General features: G+C 37.7%; 1 long non-coding RNA gene across 1 annotated transcript in view; it reads right to left on the reverse strand.

Moving 5' to 3' along the window:
• The window catches only part of LOC134742690 (uncharacterized), a 272093-nt gene extending 249405 nt beyond the window's left edge, over positions 1–22688 (reverse strand). Inside the window, exon 1 of the long non-coding RNA XR_010127954.1 lies at positions 22457–22688. This is a non-coding gene — a long non-coding RNA (uncharacterized LOC134742690). The remainder of the gene's footprint in view (positions 1–22456) is intronic.
• Between the last annotated feature and the right edge of the window lie 457 nt (positions 22689–23145).

The following is a 23145-nucleotide window of genomic DNA, read 5'->3' on the forward strand; positions in this document are numbered from 1 at the left end:
TGGCGCTTACGCCATTATAAACGATGCTCCGATATAAATACAATGCCGCGCGACGCTGTGCGGCGTAAGCGCCATCGACAATAAGGTCCCTTTTCATAGAAAATGCCCCATCTTAAGTCTCTTTTTGTAAGTACCGCGATACCGCGCGTAATAAAATTATTTATCTAAGACACAGGAACAACCATTTGTTTTTTTTACTGCGGGATGTTATTGTGGGGTGTAAAATAGGGGTGCGTTACTTAATTTTGTGGGGTTCCAGCAATAACATCGGGACCCTAAAATGGGATGCGTTTTAGGGGTCAATTTAAACATCGTGTCTTTGATTTATTTGCCAACCTTGGTGTCGCGAATATCGCGAATCGGCTAATAGCTGCCAACGTCATGGAGTAGATGGCGCTCGTAATCACGTTTAAGTGAAATAACCGCTTCTAGGTTGTTGTGATTTTTAAGGGTAAAACAAGAGGGTATACGCGCGAACGACAGTAAGAAAAGGAGGTTGTGTGCGAACAAAGCTACGGCAAGAGGGATATTTGCTTTAGGATCTATTCAAGGAGTTTCTAATGGTGTTATTAGAATAATGAGGTGTCTATTGTAGATTGTGACTAACATTCATTGTGATATCAGTATTCAGAGTGTCAACAGTGATCCGAGGGAATTGTTCATGGCTAATGTAAGTGAAGTTCAATCATAATTATACGAAGGGTTTCGTCCCAAGATATTAGTAATTTAGAATTATAGAACACATTGTAGTTACGAGAAAGTGTAACCACTCATCATATGAACTTAAGGTAAACTTAGTGTGCGGAAAGGGGTCGCTATAAGGGGAGGTTGGAGGCGACTATGAAGCCCAAGTAACCAGATGGATAATCAGGTTTAACTCATGTTATACGTAGGTAACAAAGTAGGACACCAGCAATGAATTATCGTCATCTCACTAACGTCCAGGCCTCGTATAGGTATGCAGTATGTTTACATATCGTTTTTCCAGTATCAGTAAAGGCATCAGCTCATTCAGTAAAGGCATCAGCTCATTCGATAGGTTAATAAGTATAGTGAGCTTGACGACATGGTGGAGCATGCTGGGAATTTTTATGCACTCACTGTTATCATCATCAAATGTAACGTATGTTTCTCTCTAACAGATGAAAAGTCAATTTTCTTACGCATGCACAGTCAACAATACTATTAGCTTAGCACCTTTGCATACAAATTTCTATGCAGGGGGTAGTTTTTCTCTGCAGCTGACTGTAGAATTAAAGTGCTAAATTTTTTGGCTTGTTCAGTTCAATTTAATGTTTTATTTCAGGCATGAAGCCCATAATATTTATGTAATCCTTTTCTTGCAAAAAGGCGTTAAGCAGGCGATAATGTTAGTAGTTAACCGGAACACATAGGCAATTAAGTACCTACATTTTATTAAACATTCTTGCTCTTTGATCTTTGGTATACAAGAGATTGCAAATGTCAGTAGGTATAAAAAAATATAGTTTTTAAAAAGTAAGTACCTAACAAAATACAAACACTTTCTTGGTATATTATTTAAATGCAAAATACAGTGAAACCTGGAAAACTGAGATTTCAAGGGATCTGCGAATTAGTCTCACTTTAACAGGTATTCCACTTACACAGTTTTCTCAGATATCCAGGTTGAAGAAAAAAATGTGTCTCATTTAAAGATGGTCTCAAAAATACAGGTTGGTTCAGTAATACCTGGAGGTGAGATAATTAAATGAAACAACCGTTTTTTGTAAATATTAAACAAACAGATGTAATCTTTAGATATAGGTAATCACAAAAAGGTAACAAATCAACAAAAATAATCAAGTTTCCGTTTGTTGTACACAGAAGCGAATCACTCAAAGAAATCTGTCATTTTAGTTTGTCTTTGGGAACCATCAGCACTAAGATGTTTTCAATGCAATAAATTATATCAAATATATACTTATTTCATCGCGTGGCTAGCCACTCAAAATCGGATATTGACTGTTGTATTTCACGTATTGATGAAGGCTTAAGGCTTCGTTTCGGCATATTACAAATATGTACTCATCTCATTATGCACAATAAGCCAAAGTCCGAAATTTGCGAGTAGACTGAGAACGAAACGGAAATTTATTTTCGTCCTACATAAGTCTCAGTAAAAGAGGTTAAAACCACTCACTGTCTCAGTTATAGAGGTAATTTTGACGAAAAAATCGACAGGACCGCCCAGGTCCCACTTATTCCGGTTTCACGTAGTTTCAAAAATTCTATTTGAAATACAAAATACTAAAATGCTATCTTTAATCTTTGAAAACAATACTAATCAATCAGTTCTATAGAGTGCAAATTTGAAGTTGATTCCTCGTGGTAAGCAGTAGGATAGAATTTCAAGTTATGGTTTTGAAGTTATAAACTTTTAAAAGCATTAATTTATATTTTTAACGTTTTACAGCCAGTATTTGTTACTGGTTGATTTGATAAAAATGTTTGTTTCACCAGGGCAGCAGTTTGTTCTTAACTCACGTGCCTTGAAACCCTAGCAGCGCTCAGGATTCCACTTATTCAACCACTTGTTACGCTCGTGGTCATGTGCGACATTATTATGCAGATTCAACATTTCTATGTTATAAGAATGAGAGTGGCAAAGATTGTCACATCAGAAAAGATCATCTACATACCTACTAAAAGGTATCAGGAAGCATTCGTAATTAGACATGGTGAACGACCCTGTTATGGGCGTGGCATCAGGTTTGGTATGTTTACCATGAATCCTGTAAGACAGGTGTACATCATCAGTTTTTAAGCAATAACTTGGTAATATTTCACCTTCAACACGAGCCATGGAACAGCTCAAATCTCACATTTCATTATGTTGAAACCAGTTACTATTAAAGCAGTAGAAACTTTACACTTAATCAGCAATAATTCAATATAAACGGAAATATCAAAGAAAAAGTGAAGAAGCCCTCCAATGGCAATATTTGATAAAAACAACTTGATTTTTCCCAAAGTTGTGAATAATCAAATTTTTCTCATATGATTGGCACCGCGCGTTACCATACCTGCTCATATTACCTAACAAATTTAAGTTGAAAAGGAAGAAATTTAGGTGTTTATTATGGTCATGTTCACACGAACATGGTTTAATTTTCATATTTATGATTGATTATGTAATTGACAAGTTTCTTTGCTTGTTTAGATTTCTTTGACAAAATCCTGCACTAAATGTTTATTATTTACGACTTTTGAATTAAAATTTGCTGGTCGATTTGTGAACCAGCATGAATCCTTTCAAACAGCGACTTTATCACCTGAGCTACAAGATTCAAATTATGCAGTTGATCAACAATTTAACCTTACTAATTACATCTGTTTAGAAATAGGGTTCCTAGTGACAATTATGACTTCTATGACCTTGCAACTTTATTTGTGACGTTGCAGGAATTAAGATCTTCATATTAAAATAATAAGAATCACTATCTCACATTCATTGTTCTGTGTAGCCAAATAGTTAATAGTATCCAATTTAAAGTTTATTTATCATGCGGGTAGTTGATATTATGACTTGGCAACTGTTGTTGCTTAGCTGGCAAACCAGTTTAGGTCTGACCTCAGATCTGGTATATTTTCTATTACTTCGGGATCTAGTTAAATTGGTGATATACAATATTTTGTGAATTAGATCGCCTAATCATGATGTTCTGTGCCAAGTTCATTCTTACCGGATTGCATGCTTTTCTATAACATGCATTGCTTGCATAATACCCGCTTCATCCAAATTATCAGCTCAGCCCTGATTTAACTAGTCGTGCGCGCAAGTGTGGTGAATTCAAAAACAAAATAAATATATTGCGCGTCTTTATATGAGACGAACGTATCATGTTTAATGTGTTAGGTATAGGAACTAGATTCAACAATATATCGTTCCTTATACTTATATGATCCGTACCTACATATTCTTTTAGAAAGAAACAAAATTTGTTTTATGTACAAATATTTATGTTTAAAACAATACAGTACAAATAAACTTCATTAAACTATGGTACACAACAGGCGGTCTTATCGTTAAAGAGCGATATCTTCCAGACAAACAAACCGGGCTATTATAATTGTATCTTTTGCGCATCCATATTTTCACTGAGCTAAACTCAGAACCATTTAGTTTAATTCGAAATTCGAATTTTACCCTTTCACCTCGTTTGAAGGACTAGAACAACTCATATCATAAGAGATGTTAATATGGAATTTCATGCCTCGATGTTGTTTGTTGTTACAGTTGTAATTGTACCTAACGAGTTGGTTTCTTAGAAGTTGGTATCATTTAGTTGTAGTAACCTGTAATGTGCCTGAGTAAAAATGCAGAAGCCAATTGAAATCAGATTACAATTTGATGACCAGAACCATCACTGGGACTCAATCAGAATCGCGCAGCCATTCCGACTAATGGCACCAGCAAACTGCCAAAAATGGATTTAACAGTAGTAACATAGGTACTCAATTGGCATGCATGATATTTCTGCTCTGAAAGAATAAATGGTTGAAGCATGACGCACTAATTATTTTTAAATAATATTCACTTTATGGATTGCGTTTAATCAGCGTTACATTAAGGTTCCAAAAGGTTTTCTCTTGATGTAGCACAGCACAGTATCTCGATTTATTCCCAATTAACATTCCAATCTAGAGATTGTTATAAGAGAATCAGTAATATCAACTTGGATAAAACAGTAAATGACAAAGGCAAATCTGTGGTATAAATAAGCGACCGCTAATATGTTTGCAGCGAAGCAATACACTTTACCCTAAGGTATAATGACTTCCCATTATTATTGAACCATTGATTCTTGATTCTTAGTATGGAAAGTCCATAGATTAGCGATTAGATAAAGATTAACTAAACTTCTGAATTGTGTAAAATGGAAATGAAAATATTTATTGATAACAATTGTTACATGTTGTTGTTGTTGTTGTATGTACCTATGTACATGCGATGACCCAAACGTAAAGGGTTAAAAATGCTAAACTAAATAATTATTGAGAAGGTTTCAAATGGAAGGCATACTGATTGAATGGGCTAGTGATTTCTATATTATCTGCTAAATGATTTAGATACTTCTAAGTACACAATACATACTTTAATCTAATTTAAGGTGGTAGATATTTGTTAAATGAATTGCGAGTAATACATAAATGAATTAATGTCGCCTACCCAATCGAGTATACTTGTCGTAGATGTACATAGGAGTATACGAACCTATATAGGTATTCATAATAATTAAAGAGACGGTAGCAAGACCATGGTGGAAAAGTTTCTGAATTAGAGAGGAAATTCTCAAGTATTCGGTTATTTTAATAAACGGGATAACAGAAGGAATTCAGATAGTATTTATTTAATCGTATGGCATGTTATACATTGAGGCCAATCACAGTGTAGCCTTGAGGGTGCCAAGCCAAGCAACCAAGTCAGGTGTCAGGGTGTTCAGGTCCTCAGCAGGCTCAAGGCTCAGGCTGATTCTCAGCCTGTTCAGGCGGCGTCAGATTTTCCGTGGAAGCTCAAACCCTTATGGTTTTTTAGTCGGGTCAGATATATGACTTTGCCGAAGCAGACCATTCCGCTTTCCACCTATCCGAAATGTTAAAGCTGCTCAGGCTCTCAGCTACAGCACAGGTTCAGATAGTACCTATGTTGTATAATATTATGTTTGGAAACATTAAAAAGGACCTTTAGTGAAATTAATCTAACTAAGTAAATATTATACATTATTATTAATTATTTTACTATGCAAAAGTCTCAGACCATTAAACCTATAAAAGTATTATGATGGTACCTACCACATTGCAAACTAATTAATATGATAACGTATTTTTAACAATGATAGTAATTATTGTCTCAGTCCGTGCAAGTAGTTCTGAAATTAAATAATGGCCTAATGACAAAGATACAAGAGTAATGTTTCAGAGTATTTACCTATGTCTTACGAAAAGGAACACTAGGTATTCGATGCATGTAAAGCGAATGGTGGGGGAAGCCGAAACGATCGCAGCGCTTGATGTGGCCAAAAATGACAAGTTTGCAAGCAGTGTCAATTCCCATACTTTTCAGTTAATTTGTTCACGTTTTTTGCTTAAAAATCATATTTACGATAAAAATGGGTCACGATAGCTGTTGTGTAGTAAACTGCAATAATACTAGAGCTAGACGAAACAGTAACAGTATATTTTCAACACTGAGCTAGAAATTAGCATTTTATCTATCTCAACACAGAGTTCTGCTTAGATGTCAATACAATAGTATGGCTAATACAGTATGTACCAACATTAGGTGATTGTAATATTAGTTATAATGCCTGTTATTGAAAACCAGTCAAAAGCATACTTTTGGCACGTAGGGTTGTCTGTCGTCTTTCACAACAGACATTGTGATGCAAGTGAACATTATTTTTAACATATAATGTTTCGATTTAAACCTGTGAAGAAGGGCTATAGGTAACTTCAATTAAGTATTAAACTTTTTATGTTATAGTAAAAGGAAGATAATATTTTAATCATGGGCCAAATAAGTATTGGCGTATGAACGTGACATCAACTGTTCGCTTGTTTATCAGATTTAATCAGATTGATATATAAAATGCAGGCTGGAGCTACACATAAATCAGGATCACAATTAAAATCAGATGTCATATTACTCATATTATAAGGAAGTGCGATATCCTTCTTCATTAATTTTAATATTATAATATTGCCCTAAAATATCGTATTGTTCAGGACGTGGTAATTGTTTTATGTACGACTACTACAGCAGCAATGATCACAAGACTGATTTATCAGTATTATTCATTGCCGTATGTGTCACTGTGAACAGTTGGACACCTGTACTGTGTGGTTCTTCACCAGTGCTCTTTAAGCCGCTCTTTCTTGGGCTCGGTGTAGGTATGCTAGCCTGTAATGTGACTTTGTCTTTAATATTATCTGTTCGCCCAACGTGTGGCCATACGTCCATCCCTACGCTTCCTTGCCATGTGGCCAGTGATTATGAGCTTCTGCAGACTACATGGTCCTGTTTTGCCTCGATAGCCGCAGAAACTAAATACGCGATGGGTACAAACAGTGGATAACCTCGGTTTGACGTTGAGTTCATCGAAAGTTGGTGCAATTGCACTTAGTGCGTTCAAGCATTCATCGCCAGCACCACATCTCAAATGCATCTTTCCTATGATGGGTTTCAGTTTGTAATGGTCTAGGTTTCGGACATGTACTTACAGAAAGTACGAGAGAATAAGGCGTCCGCATTAGTCTTATCCTTGTTTTATGTTCTCTGTCGAGTCGTTTCACTGCAGAAATCAGAAATTATTTATATGCACTGATACAGTTTGGGGATGTTACAAGACATTTGTTTTACAGTTCATGTATTTAGCTTGCATGCAAGCGTGCAAATTTAATATCAATAAAGTTACACACAATAAATCTAAATTAATATAAAATGTCAAATAGAAATACTTAATTGAAAAAGTTAACATAATGGGCATATCACAATACAATTGTATTACAATTATATAACTACTTATGACTAATTTGAATACTGCTGGTATTCGAGATACGACTGCCCATCCCAGCCATCTGCAGCTTTGGCCATCTGAGCTCTTCTGGCCATGCTTTGGTCGCAGGCGCCATCGTCGCTTATTTAAAATCCCAAGTAAACCAACCTCAATTATCCTCAAGCCTCAAGAATAAAATAAAATTCTGGATCGACATTCATCAACTTCGTCTTATTTCTATTGATCCTAGGGTATGGATCTGGTCTGAATCCTGAGTATGGACTAATTACTGACATGCTTAATTTTTGAAGCAGAACCGCAAGTTATTTTCCACAGACACTTAACCTAATATAGTCATGTCATCTGCAAAACGGAGGTTATTGGTTAGCTGACCACCAACTCAGACATAGACACCACCCTCACAGCCTTCCTACTCATTATGTACACACCGATGTTAGTGAACAGTTGATCAACTATAAAAAGATAACGTGAGGTGGTCTCCTCATTTCGCTCATAACCCTGAACATTTTACTCCAGTTAAGGAAATCAAAAGCCTTTGCGAAGTCAATAAAGCACATGTCCATAAAGAGTATACAGACGCTGCGCCAAAATTGCCACACGTTGAGTATTTGCTACCGAGTTGTGATGTGAAAATTCGTGAATAAAGGAAACAAAGTGGATCAGTTTGATAGACACAGCAGTTAAAATACCGTAGTACGGGAAGTTGGCGATTATTACACTTAATTTAAGATCTGATCGATTACATCAATTAAGGAATAGGCATGTAAAGTCGTAATTAATAGGCACCTCGGATGTACAGTATATGTATTACTATTGCTATGCTGTTTCTACGGTCCTTAGCATGACTGATTATGTACACGGGGATGTAACGCAGTAGAAAAGAGTTGTTTACAGGTTTTGTAATTAATTAAAAATAATGTAGGTACTTAGTTTAAATTATTTGAGTGTAGCTTAGGTTAAATGCATTGATGGCTTTTAGACCTAATAGAGGCTGACGATTTGACTGTACCAACTTATTTAAACCAGATTATCTCACACCAGGCGAAAAATAAAAGCACCAGAAAATGATTAGAGAAATGAAAACCGCAGTTATTTTGGCCACAATAAATCAGAATGAACTGACATCACATCACTTGTTTTGGATTTGACAGTCCGAAATAACAGCCTGATTTGGCAAGTCGGTTGATAATCCTTAGCTTAGCTTAATAAAAAAAAAAAAAAAAAGAATGTGGCTCTTGTGAGTTGTAGATAGGTTCTATTTTACATTCTGATTTGTGATCATATGAGAATAGCGTGTTTCTTCCTTGGATTGGGAGGGCTACCGGATATGAAGTAGGTACACCCAGAGATGGATATGTCAATTACTTAGGTATAATAGATAAGCGAATAGATTAAAATACTTGACATAGTAGATTACTGCCAGTAGTATTCAGTAAAGAGAAGTGGGAACTTAGGTTACATACACTTCCCGGTCGGATAAGACGGTCGCATTTGTCTGTGTAATAACTATCAGTGCTTATAAAAACGTGGGTTCAGTTCGATCACGCGGTTGACGCGGTGTTTAATAAAGTTGCAGTTGTTTAATTATACACGCAAATTATGCTGGTCATTATGTTTACGTCTGCTGTAGTAAAAGTTGTGACACTTGAAGTAGTGAAATAAGATGTTAACGATATCATAAGAGCAAAGCAGCATATTACATCACAGATGGTAGTCATAGATAAAATATATCGCGAACGGAGTTCTCACAGTCTAACAACACCGATGATTGATATCAAATTGCGTGGCCACTCTCTGACATATTAGGTCGCATGACGCTGTATCTTTCTCGTGAACTAGATTGTAACTAAGGACTGCTCGAAGCAATCTGGAACAGAACGCGCTAGAGTGTGAGTAATACCATTGGTCATAGGTAGACCAGTAACGGATCAGAGATGACAAACCGCAGCCGTGATCCTACTCAGCTCAACTCAGACATCAATAAACGCTCACACCAATCTCAGAATTCTGCTTTCAATCAGTTTAACACTATTAATGAATGCTCAAACCAGTCCCAGGATCATATTATTAATCAGCTCAGCACAAACATTGATGAATGCTCAGACCAGTCTCAGGGATTCTTTATCAGCTCAGCAAAAATACAGATGAACAATCAGATCAGTCTCAGAAACGGCGTGCCTCAGCGCATTTCTACAACGTCATCAGAAATTATACGAAATCTCAGGCCATACCAATTCACAGCGCAAAAGCCGAGAGAGGCAGTTCGAGATTGAACGGCTAAAATACATTATAATTCACATTAGTGTTCTTATCATCAACTCAATCTTATTGGTGTTTCAATTATCATCTAATTGTTGATTTATTTACATGTTTGCCTATTGGCATCTAACTTCAATTAAAAGAGTAGCTTTTTCCTGCGGGGCGCGAGTGTCGCGAATATCGCGAATCGGCTAATAGCTGCCAACGTCATGGAGTAGATGGCGCTCGTAATCACGTTTAAGTGAAATAACCGCTTCTAGGTTGTTGTGATTTTTAAGGGTAAAACAAGAGGGTATACGCGCGAACGACAGTAAGAAAAGGAGGTTGTGTGCGAACAAAGCTACGGCAAGAGGGATATTTGCTTTAGGATCTATTCAAGGAGTTTCTAATGGTGTTATTAGAATAATGAGGTGTCTATTGTAGATTGTGACTAACATTCATTGTGATATCAGTATTCAGAGTGTCAACAGTGATCCGAGGGAATTGTTCATGGCTAATGTAAGTGAAGTTCAATCATAATTATACGAAGGGTTTCGTCCCAAGATATTAGTAATTTAGAATTATAGAACACATTGTAGTTACGAGAAAGTGTAACCACTCATCATATGAACTTAAGGTAAACTTAGTGTGCGGAAAGGGGTCGCTATAAGGGGAGGTTGGAGGCGACTATGAAGCCCAAGTAACCAGATGGATAATCAGGTTTAACTCATGTTATACGTAGGTAACAAAGTAGGACACCAGCAATGAATTATCGTCATCTCACTAACGTCCAGGCCTCGTATAGGTATGCAGTATGTTTACATATCGTTTTTCCAGTATCAGTAAAGGCATCAGCTCATTCAGTAAAGGCATCAGCTCATTCGATAGGTTAATAAGTATAGTGAGCTTGACGACACTTGGTGTTAAGATGAGATAAAAAAAACATCATCATCAAGAAATAATGACGTTACTAATATAATAATCATGGAGACTATATAAAGAAGTCAAATCTCTATGTATGAAAAGTGTCCATCAAAGAACAGTAATTAGGCGGCGCCACCATACACCGAAATACTACCAAAAACAACCTACGTAATTTGGTCGGGTTATTTGTTGGTTCATGTCCCAGAGCCTAACTAGCGCCACCGGAGAGATTAGGAACTATTATTTAAAGCTGAAAGCGGTCACTTTTGCAACAATTCTGCCATAAGAGATTGGCATCCTTTCTATACCATCCATAATAATAATGCGACACATTACATTTTACATAGTATTACATTTTTTAGCAACGGAAACTAGTACCAGACATATATAAGTAGATAAATTCATTCATCATTCATTTTAGTCTTCAGTCGCCCACTGCTAAACATAGGCGTCTCTTCGCCACCACTTATCTTATCCTGCGGCGGTAGCACGGTTGCATTTTTATCGCTTGTCACCATGCCATTATCGTTTAAAAATGAGGGCGTAGCTCGATTGTATGGGAGCGGCTTTTTGGCGGTGGGTTCGTGTGACTCATAAGTCTCATAACACACGGCGCGATTCGAGAAATGAATTAGAGATTCACTAGATATGAAATAGTTAAGATATGTGACATTTCACGGCAAAAGGTACCTTATGGCGGCTGCATCCAATATTAATTGGAGCGGCGTTAATAATAGCGTAAGCTCCAATCGCCATCCGTGAATCGCCACCTTTATCCGTGAGACGTCACATCTTTACTATTTCATATCTAGTGAACCTCTAATTCATTTCCCGAATCGCGCCGACATTCACCGTTCGTAGGTTCTCTGTTCGTAGGCGCTTTTCGCTACATACGGGTTTCCCCATGTTATCGGCTACGCTCGTAGCGCGTAGCTCGCACTGGCACTGAATGTGTTAAAGTGAGTATAAATACATGTCTTTGTGGACACCAAAGATAGATATAACTCCGTAATACATGGATACAGTCTAAGGAAAAAACGTGCCTCGAAAATCACGAAAATTTGATTTTCGATCAGATGGCGCCACTAGTTTTGGCCTACACTCGTATAGAGGGCGTTGACTGTTTCGTTTGTTATTTATAATTTTAACGCATACGAGTGAAAGAACATGGGTCAAAATCATATAAAAATAATTAATGCAAATAAAAAAATCAGATCCATATTTAAATACATTTTATCGTATTTTTATAAATATTTATTTTTAGTTTTAAAGTGTGTCGACAGATGGCAGTAAATTTACTGGGGTTACAAAATTTACTATGACAGTACCGCTCTAGTATAAGTTACTCTTTGGTGGACACGAACGGGTATTCTAATAATTTAGAAAAGTTTTTAACGGTTTCTACGCGGATTAAGGCCCTCAGCACATGGCGTCGTAACGTGAGACGAGCGTATCGTAATACGCGCGTAGAACGAGAGCGCTACGAGCACGAACAAGTTCAAACAAGTCCGCATACGAAGCGTAGTCGTAGCGTAGCGTATGAGATTTCAAATAAGTAAGTAAATGCGAAAGTGACGGGCATAGTGACAGGCGATAAAAATGGAACCATGCTGCGACCGCAGAACTCTACGCCTCTCGTACTCGTAACGTTTTTACGATACGCTTACGAGACGCTTACGCTCCATGTGCTAAGGGCCTTAGTCGCAGGCGGAGGTTGATAGGAAGATACTTTTTTATGATGTAGGAGGCAATCGAGCAGACGACTCGCCTGATAGTAAGCGATTACTGTCGCCCGTGGACACCTGCAACACCAGAAGTTGCGTTGGCGGCCTTTAAGAAGTACGCCCTTTTCATGCAGAAGGGCTAAGATGGCCAGCTCTTTATCATTTGTCACCATACCTGTCACGTTCTAACAAGTATGAAAGTGCAAAAGTGACGCATGACATGACAGGTGATAAAAACACGACCATGATACCGCTGCAGGTTTGATAGTCGTATCTGTCCGGAAATACCGCTGGCGACAGTCCATTCCGCAGTTTGCTTTTTTTCATGTTATAAGTAACAAGTCAAAATTATTTCCCAATAAAAATATATTTAAGTACGTAACCTGTACCTGACTCCTTCGAAAACAGGCAAACCATAGAGGTCAATAGACGTATTGACAACGCCTGGAAGAGCTTCTGGTCCATGAAGGCGCTATTGAAGGGCGACCTTCCCCTGTGTCTCAAGCGCAAACTCATCGACATGTGTATCCTGCCTATCCTAACCTACGGTGCTCAAACATGGTCATTAACTGAGGCGTTAAAGTCCAAACTCAAGGTTTGCCAGCGAGCGATGGAGCGCAGTATACTAGGTGTTCGCAGAACTGATAGAATCAGAAACACGGAACTGCGCTCCAGAACTCGAGTTGTAGATGTAGGTGTCCAGACCGCTAAGCTTAAGTGGGACTGGGCTGGGCATGTCTGCCGCATGCACCCTGAAAGGTGGGCCAAAATGGTTACCGAGTGGGACCCACGGAACACCATAGATGGTGCTGGCCGGGGTGCAGGCAGGCCGAAAAGGAGATGGCGGGACGACTTAGACGCATTTTATCCGGGACACTACAAACGACAGGGTCGAGTGGAGGAAACGAGGGGAGGCCTTTGCCCAGCAGTGGGACACTAAATTAGGCTAGTAAAAAAAAAAAAAACCTGTACCTGTGTCCGTACTATAATTCATTGACAGTGCCAAAACTGACGTATAGGCTAACGTGTACGTAATTTTCTTTCTATACATCTCGCTCGCACTAAGAGATGCATAGAACTGTTATTCTCGATAGCGTTTATGTCAGTGCCAAACTAGTGGTAGCCACACGGATCTCACCGTTCTTCTTTATACATGAAAAATACGTATTTTTAACGTACTTAAACGGAAACTTTTATTGACCGGGATATAGACCGTGATTACCTTTTGTATTATTTATGAGCTCCCGATATTTCGACGCAGTTATATGCATCTTGTTCACGGGTGACTGAAGATAGCGGGTGGGTGTCAAAGTTGTGTAGACCGCGCTAGGTCTACCCTCATTCTCGCCAATAATAATATAAGTCTAGTGAAACTAACAGTGAATCATTCAAAACTCAAACAAAACAAACAAATTCAAAACATAAAAGACCTTCGTGGGAAATTGTACAATGTTCTACAACAAAATTCCTTTATAAATTTGTGAGCTCACGGATGCAAAATTTAACACTGTTGTAAAAAGAGCACTGATTGCAAGGGCATATTATAGAGTTAAGGACTATATCACAGATCGGGATGTATGGAAGATGAACTTAAGTGACAAAAGAAGTAGTTTAAGGGCAAATGATTGAAATTGAATTTTCCCTTCACTAGCTCGGAAAGCCGTCTTTTATCCTTTAAAACAAGCGGGGAAAAACGCATTTTATCTACTAGTGGGGAAAGTAAATTGACCTTGGATGGAGCGTGTTTAAGTAGCTTGACAGATAACTAAACGTAATTTTAATTAAAGGTTTTTAAGTCATAAACCTTAAAATTCCATAATAAACGTTTGTTTTTTAATAATTATGTTAAATATAATTCTGAACGCACAAGTTAAGTCGATGCAATTTCAAAACGCATCATTGACATTTCATACGTCAGAAATGTCAACATTGTCAACAAAAATTTTACTTAAAAACTTCTCACGTAAAAGTACAGAATTTCCAGAGTTTTTTGTTATAATATCGTTCAAAAATGAGTGATTCCAGTTGATGAAGATGATCTTAGCCTGTGGATGTTGCACTTTCCTCGCTATAGTGAGGGGAAAAGTTTTGTGTTACACACGGGTGCAAATGTATTTTACTTCTCGTGTGTTAAAACACTCGCTACGCTCAGGATTCTATTTTAGAACCACTCGCTTCGCTCGTGGTTCAAGTATAGAATCCTTTCACTTGCTTGTGTTTCAATTCCACACTCGCGGGTAAAATACAACTTTGCACCCTTGTATAACAAATAACTATTATTTATAATTCTTTATATATTTTTAATGGCTATGTATTTAATGTGTGTTTGTATTAATTGAAATGTTTAATTTGTTAAATAGGTAATTGAAATTGATTTCATTAATAACTCTGTATTTTCTAAATATGTAAATTGTAATGTATGTTGTGATTTGTGATTATTTGGAATGAATGTTTTATTTTAATTTTGTACAACTGTACTTTTTTGATTTTCATATGTGCATTATGTTAATGCCTCAATTGAAAAGTAAAGAAATTTAAATTGAAATTGAACTCTTTTGCTAACATTTATTCCGCTACAGCAAGATTTTCTTAAAAACAAACAAGATTGGAAACTGCAACAGTACAAAATTAAAGTAAAACACAAAGGGAGCTCGCACGCAATAAATGTTAACTGTGCAGTTAGTGCAATTTGGCAAATGCAACTGCCGTGGACTACAATGCCTTTATTTTCTTATTAGATACACTTGCGAACATTAACTGGACCAGTCTATGGACACTAAGGCTGTGCTATTAAAGCGACGTATGTGATAAATTAATCGAACGTGACAGGGCGCGATAGGTCCATTCTCATTCAACAATTTGATTTGAACATTTACAATCGGGTCTATCGCGAATTTATGTTGTTACCTTTACTTACCGACGTTTCGACACAGGTTTCACTGGTCGTGGTCGCGGCTAACTGACGTCCCAGTAAAATGTCAAAACAGAGATTTGTGTGACTAAATACCCGACGAAAAGTGGGTTAGTTAGTTAGTTTTGCTGGGCATTTTCCGCAACTCGACATCCAATGTGCCTATTTTGCGTGAAACGAGGTAGCGCTACTCTAACCACCCCAGCTCCTCCACGAAGCCTAGCAAGGTCTTCAGGTTGCTAGTTGCTTCCTTTAGTGTGCATGGATTCCCTAGGTATTTGCTCCTATATACTTCTACCTGTTTACAGTCTAGGAGAATATGTATTGTTGTTTCTTCTTCTGCCATGCACGCTCTGCACATGGGGCTGTTCGTTTTACCCATAATATGTAGGTGTACGAAAAGTGGGTAGACAACACGTTAAATTTTTAAACCACCCACTACACATAAATGTTAATTATTATCAATAGTCCGACACGACTCATCACATCCACGCACACATCCACGCACACATCCAAAGATAGATCCCTTGGCTGGCTTTAGCTTCTGGATAGACCCGATTGTAAATGTGATTTAATATGTGTTTAAAAACTTCAAAATGCGTTGTCACAACACTCCTCTGTCACAACACACCTTGGTCTCGCCTATTACAATATTGTTAAATCTGAATAGGTCTTTAATTATTTAAAAAAAATTACAAAGTTCGAAAATTGTAAATTTGAAGGCTGACAATGACAACAAACGACCTTTCGTAGGTTAATATAACACAAAAAACCAATAAAAATAGATTTACAGCTTTCTGATGCGTAGTCTCATCACCATACAAATAAAAGTCATACCAAAAGCCATGGATAATAAATAACGATAAAAATACACATAATATGATGGAAATACTTAAATACATATACAGGATGGCTAAAAAATAAGTGCTTTCCCGTTGCCAGGTAGGTTTTGGAATTATAAAAAAAATACTTACCTACTCTTCCGTAGTAAATGGACCAGCCAAAATGTATGAAACAGCCAAATTTTTTCGCGATTACGGGGTTGGTCCCATAGTAAAAGTTGCTCAATATAATCCCAAAACCTCCCTGGCAACGGGAATGCACTTATTTTTTAGCCACCGTGTATATTTAAGTATATTTATTATATATAGTCCTCCTCATCGTTTTCGATGACGGCGACCCTAAATATACATTATGGACGTTGTCTATCGTGAGCCGAGTAATGTGGCTCCCTTATTCATTAAAACTTGACTAGCCTCAACCAGTTAATTTATGTTTTATCCCTTTACAAACACACTTGAAGTCAAAATGACAGATTAAGACAAACGATTTATAGTTAATGTAGGTTTGTTGCATAGCGCGTGTATGAATAACGCTAATACCATAGAGTAACTTTTACTAGAGCGGTACTGTCATAGTAAATTTTGTAACCCCAGTAAATTCACTGCCATCTGTCGACACACTTTAAAACTAAAAATGAAGATTTATAAAAATACGATAAAATGTATTTAAATATGGATAAATGAATTTTTTTATTTGCATTAATTATTTTTATGATTTTGACCCATGTTCTTTCACTGATATGCGTTAAAATGGTTAAATAACAAACGAAACAGTCAACGCCATCTATACGACAGTAGGCCAAAGCTAGTAGTGCCCTCTGAACGAGAATCAAATTTTCTTGATTTTCGAGGCACGTTTTTTCCTTAGACTGTATCCATCTATTACGGAGTTATATCTATAGCATTGCTAATACAAAACATTTTTCAAAATCAATTCGTAATATAAAACACAAATAAAAAATATGTCGTTCATAATATATAAACTAAAATAGATATCATACACTAAAGAAAAAGTGACCAAGTCCACCGTAGTCCGTAGTTTGTTCCCTAGTTCGTTAATAATATGGTAATCGATATAAATGTGCACTTGCTTAAAACTATCCAAATAACATTAAAACTGCGTTCCTTTATTTCTACCACTTTTATTAAAGCTCGCAACAATAATAGTCCAGTAACAACTTTGCCAAGCTAAGTAGCTGCAGTTTAAGTACAATGAAAATTTCCAGCGTTTCTTATACTCGATTATATCGTAGATGGAATGGGAAATGACATTTAATGTTGAAAGGAGACATGGTTGTGAGTTGTGACAAACGTGACCGGCAATGAGACGCACATGTCACTGCCGAGGTATATTTTATGTTTGTGATTTTTCATGCGTACATAGAGATGGGCCGAATACTTGGTAATTATTCGGTATTCGGCATATTCGGTACGATTTCCAATGTTCGTATTCGGCCGAATTATTCGGTTAAAGCGCCGTATATTCGGAAAATATTATTTGTTATGTGTGTTAGCTAAAATGGGACTGAGCAGGGTACATCTGACGAATGCACCCAGAACGCTGGGCCGAATTAGCCACGGACTGGATCGCACAGGATGGATCTCGGGGCGGAGGCAGACCCAAACGGAGATAGCGGGACGACCTCGATACATTCTGTGTGGAGTGGCGGGAATGTGCATTGGATAGAGGCAAGCGGCGGGAAAGAGGGGAGGCCTTTGCCCAGCAGTGGGACACACTAACAGGCTAATAAAAAAAAATTGGTCTTATTGCAATAAATGAAACCTTCGGGTTCACCAAAAAATCGGTTTCGGTCGTACACTAACAAATACACAGTTTGCTATATCTAATACACATGTGTGTATACACATAAGCGAAGTGGCAACGCTGCCAACCTTCGGGGCACCATAACTCATGAAGGTGACATGTGGAACATATTTTATAAGTTAGTAAGTGTATTATGGTGTAGTTTTATTTGCAGTACTTTATTTTGTTATTGTTTACCCTGCTAATACTTTAATAATAAAGTGCTGGAGTAAATTCGAAAGAGGGATAAGTTTGATAATGGCAAAATATCTTCTAAGCTAAGAAGCACTTTCTACTGTAGCAACAAGAAAACTACATAAAGTAAGATGCCTTGGTAAGCGGTGCATGTAGCGTAAGTGTTGCTAAAGTATGAAGTGCTTCTAATTTAGTACATATTGGCTATTTCAAAATATACACGCAATTGCAATAGTATTTTACAGTACATATGGTACTTAACTTTCTCGCACTAGTGCAAAAAGAGCACTTTTCGAGCATATGTCGAAAGTTTAAATGGCAATATGTACTGTAAAACGTTGTACGATACACGTGCGAAAAGGTTCCGCTTTTCCGCACTTGTATCGTAAATAACTATTATGCAACCGTTGTATAAGAAAGGTCAAAAAAGGCGAGTGGCGTGGGTTGTGGATGTAAAGGAATACGCCGTTATAGATTTTTCTTGAAACTATTATAACTACAACTTGTATATTCATATAGTGTTTATTGATGTATAAATGACAGATAACAGTAGAGGAGTAGGAAAAAAAACCGGCCAAGTGCGAGTCGGACTCGCCCACCGAGGGTTCCGTACTTTTTTGTATTTGTTGTTATAGCGGCAACAGAAATACATCATCTGTGAAAATTTCAACTGTCTAGCTATCACGGTTAATGAGATACGCCTGGTGACAGACAGACAGACGGACAGACGGACAGCGGAGTCTTAGTAATAGGGTCCCGTTTTTACCCTTTGGGTACGAAACCCTAAAAATAAAAGGTAATTGCTTATAATCCGCGTGCTTGCCTTCTATATCATAAAAAAATATACATCTCACAGAGCCTCTACCGACCGCTTATAATTAACTAATCTAAAAACTTCTGTGAAGCAGACGATAACAAAATTATTTTCCATGAAACTCGACTTTCCACATTTGTAACGAATGAAAGTAGATTATTCCCGCAAGTTTATTTCCTTGTCCACAGTGAGAATATTAAAACTGTTTTCTTCATATCACGCAATACAAACGGCGGAAAGCGGAACGAAAAATCTTAATACGAGTAAATAAAAAAACAGCCAAGTGCGAGCCGGACTCGCGCACGAAGGGTTCCGTACCATTACTGAAAAAAACAGCAAAAAAATCACGTTTGTTGTATGGGAGCCCCATTTAAATATTTATATCATTCTGTTTTTAGTATTTGTTATTATAGCGGCAACAGAAATACATCATCTGTGAAAATTTCAATAATATCAAGGTTCATAAGATACAGCCTGGTGACATACAGACAGACGGACGGACAGACGGACAGCGGAGTCTTAGTAATAGGGTCCCGTTTTTACTCTTTGGGTACGGAACCCTAAAAAAGTAAAACCGACTTCAAAAAGGATAAAACAAAGTATTATCCCGTTTTATATGCTAGCAGCTAAATCTTAAAAGTGTCAATATGCCGTCAAACCGAATGCGCCTGGTGAAGTTCGATAAGAAAGAAAGCAAGCTGTCTGTTGCTTAGGGATATTATTAACCATTAACTATTTGGCTTGACACCGACTTCAAACGTATAAGTTGCTAGTTGCTAGCATATAAAACGGGATAATAGGTACTTAATTTTAGCCTTTTTGAAGTCGGCCTGACTACAGCCTGGTGACAGACAGACAGACGGACAGACGGACGGACAGCGCAGTCTTAAGGGGGCCACTGACTATCAGTCCGCCGGACGATATCGGCCTGTCAGTTCAGTTCAGTTCAGTTTTTGGTTCTTATGGCATCTGTCCATTGGGACAATTTTGCCAGCATCAAGGTTGTGGGAGCAGAATTTCAGTATCAGAACTTGAATTGAAGGTAGTGTTAACCAAAGTAAGGATATGGTTTATGTTAACAGGACGTTGAATATAGTCAGGAAGAAAATCATAAAAACTGGCATGAGTATTTGGACAGTTGAAGAAGATGTGATCAAGGGTGCCTTCCTCCAGGCCGCATTCACATAATGAATGATCTAGAATATGGATTTTAGCTAGCCAAGCAGGGGAAGTATTGTGGCCAAGTCGAAGACGAATAATAGAGAAGGTAACTGACTTGTGAATCTTATGGTATTTGAAAAACCAAGGTCTGACAAGAATATTCGGTTGGATCCTATAATAGCGATTGCCAGTGGATTTGCTAGTTATCTCCCACTCTTCAGTCCACTGTCTGACAAGATCTGCTTTAGCAGAGTTGCGGAGGTCCTGCATATAGCACTTGGAATAAGAGGAAGAGCAACCAATTTCAATCGCCTGTTTAGCACAGGCATCTGCATGCTCATTACCATCAATTTCACTATGACTAGGGATCCAAGCAAGAACAACTTCAAGCCCAAGTACAAAAATTTGACAGTTCCGAACAACTGACAGGCCGATATCGTCCGGCGAACTGATAGTCAGTGGGCCCCTTAATAGAGTCCCGTTTTTACCCTTTGGGTACGGAACCCTAATAATCCAATATAAAATATATATAAAGCAGTATCTATAAAACGTTATTACATTATTCCCTCGCGTAGGGTAAGCGCTCCGATTGTTGACTGGCTACAAATAACATTTCAACAGTTAGCTCATACACTATATTTTGCTTTTATACCCCAAGTGATTGTGTATGTATGGCAAACAGTGAAATAGTAAACGTTAAACATAAACCTTAATACTGGGGATTAGGGCATGTTTTATTTTCTACGCTTTCGATAGGGGACAGCAAAAAAGAAATTGGAAAAAGAAAATGAAACATCTTTGTTGGCTTGCAGTTTATTATATATTTTATTAGACTTCAATAAAGTCAAGCGCTTGTTTATAAGAGAAAAATTTTGCTTATTTTTAAGTCTGTAGTTTAAGTATATCTAGTTCTATAATTAGTCAGATACAATAGTAAAAAAAAGCGAATATAAGTTTTTCATACAAAACTTGTTTTTGCTCTATTTCATTTGTTTTATAAACTAGAGCTATATAAACTAATTACATACCTAGGTATACCTCATGTCATTGTATGTGCAAAGTTTCATTTCAATCCAACACGTAGTTTTCAAATGAGAACGAAACTCCATTTGTATGGGAAGGTGAAATTCGGCCAAGCTTGCCGGGGACTCTTAACTGAAAATAAATTGGACATATTTTCGTGATATTTTCAGGTTTTGGTTGGAGTTTGCCCCTTATATAGTTAGTAGATTTTTTTCGTGACCCCCTGATTACAATATTTAAAAATTCAATATAATAACTACAACTTTGAGTTAGCGCCCTATTAATAGGGTGTTAGTGCAATGTTCTGCCACCAGAGTGCAGCTCTAGCGCACATCATAAACCATAAAATAACTTGTACATGCTACGCCTTAAACAGTTTTTTGACAAGTTTTCACAGATAATTTGTAGCGTATAAATATGACATTGATGCATCAAGGTGTTTTGTTTACAGAAATTACAGGGACCTACCGCGAAATGCAAAAATTTTAATTTATTATCTCTATCGTTCGAATATGCAAGAGTGAAAGAGAGACAGATAACGAAATTTCGATTATCATATTTCGCAACGCAGTAGACCCTCTGAATGTGCTGTGGCTCCCCCTACGCAGAGTTTTGCGTAATATTCCCTATTAGACTTTGAGCAATAAAGGTAGTACATGTCCAAAATATCGATATCGGAATTATCTATTTGGTACCAATAAGTTAGTATATATGAATTTTCTGTGTGAGCGGTCGGCCATTCTGTGCCATTGTGTCTGAGCGCTACGGCGCGTGCCATTGTCAGACACAATTGCACACAATGGCCGACCGCCATAAAAGAAACAATGGCTTTTGTTTAACAGATTACCGTCTTAGGCGTAAAAATCATTTGAGAAGATGCAGTCTATATAAAATCACTAGCTAAAGAAAATCCTCAAGTGTTAGCTCCACCAAAATAATCCGAAGATAGCAACAAATGGATAAAATTCATCTGAAATAAAGAATTAATAATAATAATAGCAGATTCCACACAAGAACGTAAAGGAACGCCCTCCCAAATTCCTGGCTTGAGGTCGCACCAGGAATTTTTATTGTCAATATTACAGTCCGAAGCTATGAGCAGGTTTATACGATTATTTGTTTATGAGATGTTTACCAATTACGAATGAATAGGTTTGGTGATTTTTTTTATACCACGTCGGTGGCAATCAAGCATACGGCCCGCCTGATGGTAAGCAGTTACCGTAGCCTATGGACGCCTGCAACACCGGAGATATTACACGCGCGTTGCCGACCCTAACACTCCTCTCCCTCGTTGAGCTCTGGCAACCTTACTTACCGGCAGGAACACAACACTATGAGTAGGGTCTAGTGTTATTTGGCTGCGGTTTTCTATAAGGTGGAGGTACTTCCCCAGTTGGGCTCTGCTCTAGATCTGGAATGACATCCGCTGTCCTGTGCCCTACCACACAAAGCGAGATGTCATTCACAGTGCCCTTACCTCTCTTTTGGACGTAGTTTAAGGACATATCCGGATCCGGACGCAGTTTAAGGACATACCCCGGGTCCAAAGGAACACACATATACATTTAATCACGCCTATTTCCCGGAGGGGTAGGCAGAGGCCACGGATTTCCACTTACTACGTTCCTGACATACCTCTTTCGCTTCCTTCACTTTCATAACATTCCTCATACACGCTCAGATCAGATCAGATCGGGGAAATCCTGAAGAAAGGCCAGGTCAAGAGCACCCTAAACCGGTGAGCGTGTATGAGGAATGTTTGTAATTGTATAATTTAACTATGTAAGTAGTCTTCAAAATTTGCAAACCATTTTTCGCATACATCTTGGTTTTTTGGGAACTAAAACCTGTATTCAGAATTAAGACGAGCAATCTGGCAGCACCTGAAAGACACATTTTTAATCAAGCAATTTCTAAATATTACTAGTATCTAGAAGGCTTGGACCCACGTGAATAAATGTATCTTTC

Source organism: Cydia strobilella, chromosome 7, assembly GCF_947568885.1.
Source record: "Cydia strobilella chromosome 7, ilCydStro3.1, whole genome shotgun sequence".
In the NCBI taxonomy this organism is placed as follows: Eukaryota; Metazoa; Arthropoda; class Insecta; order Lepidoptera; family Tortricidae; genus Cydia; species Cydia strobilella.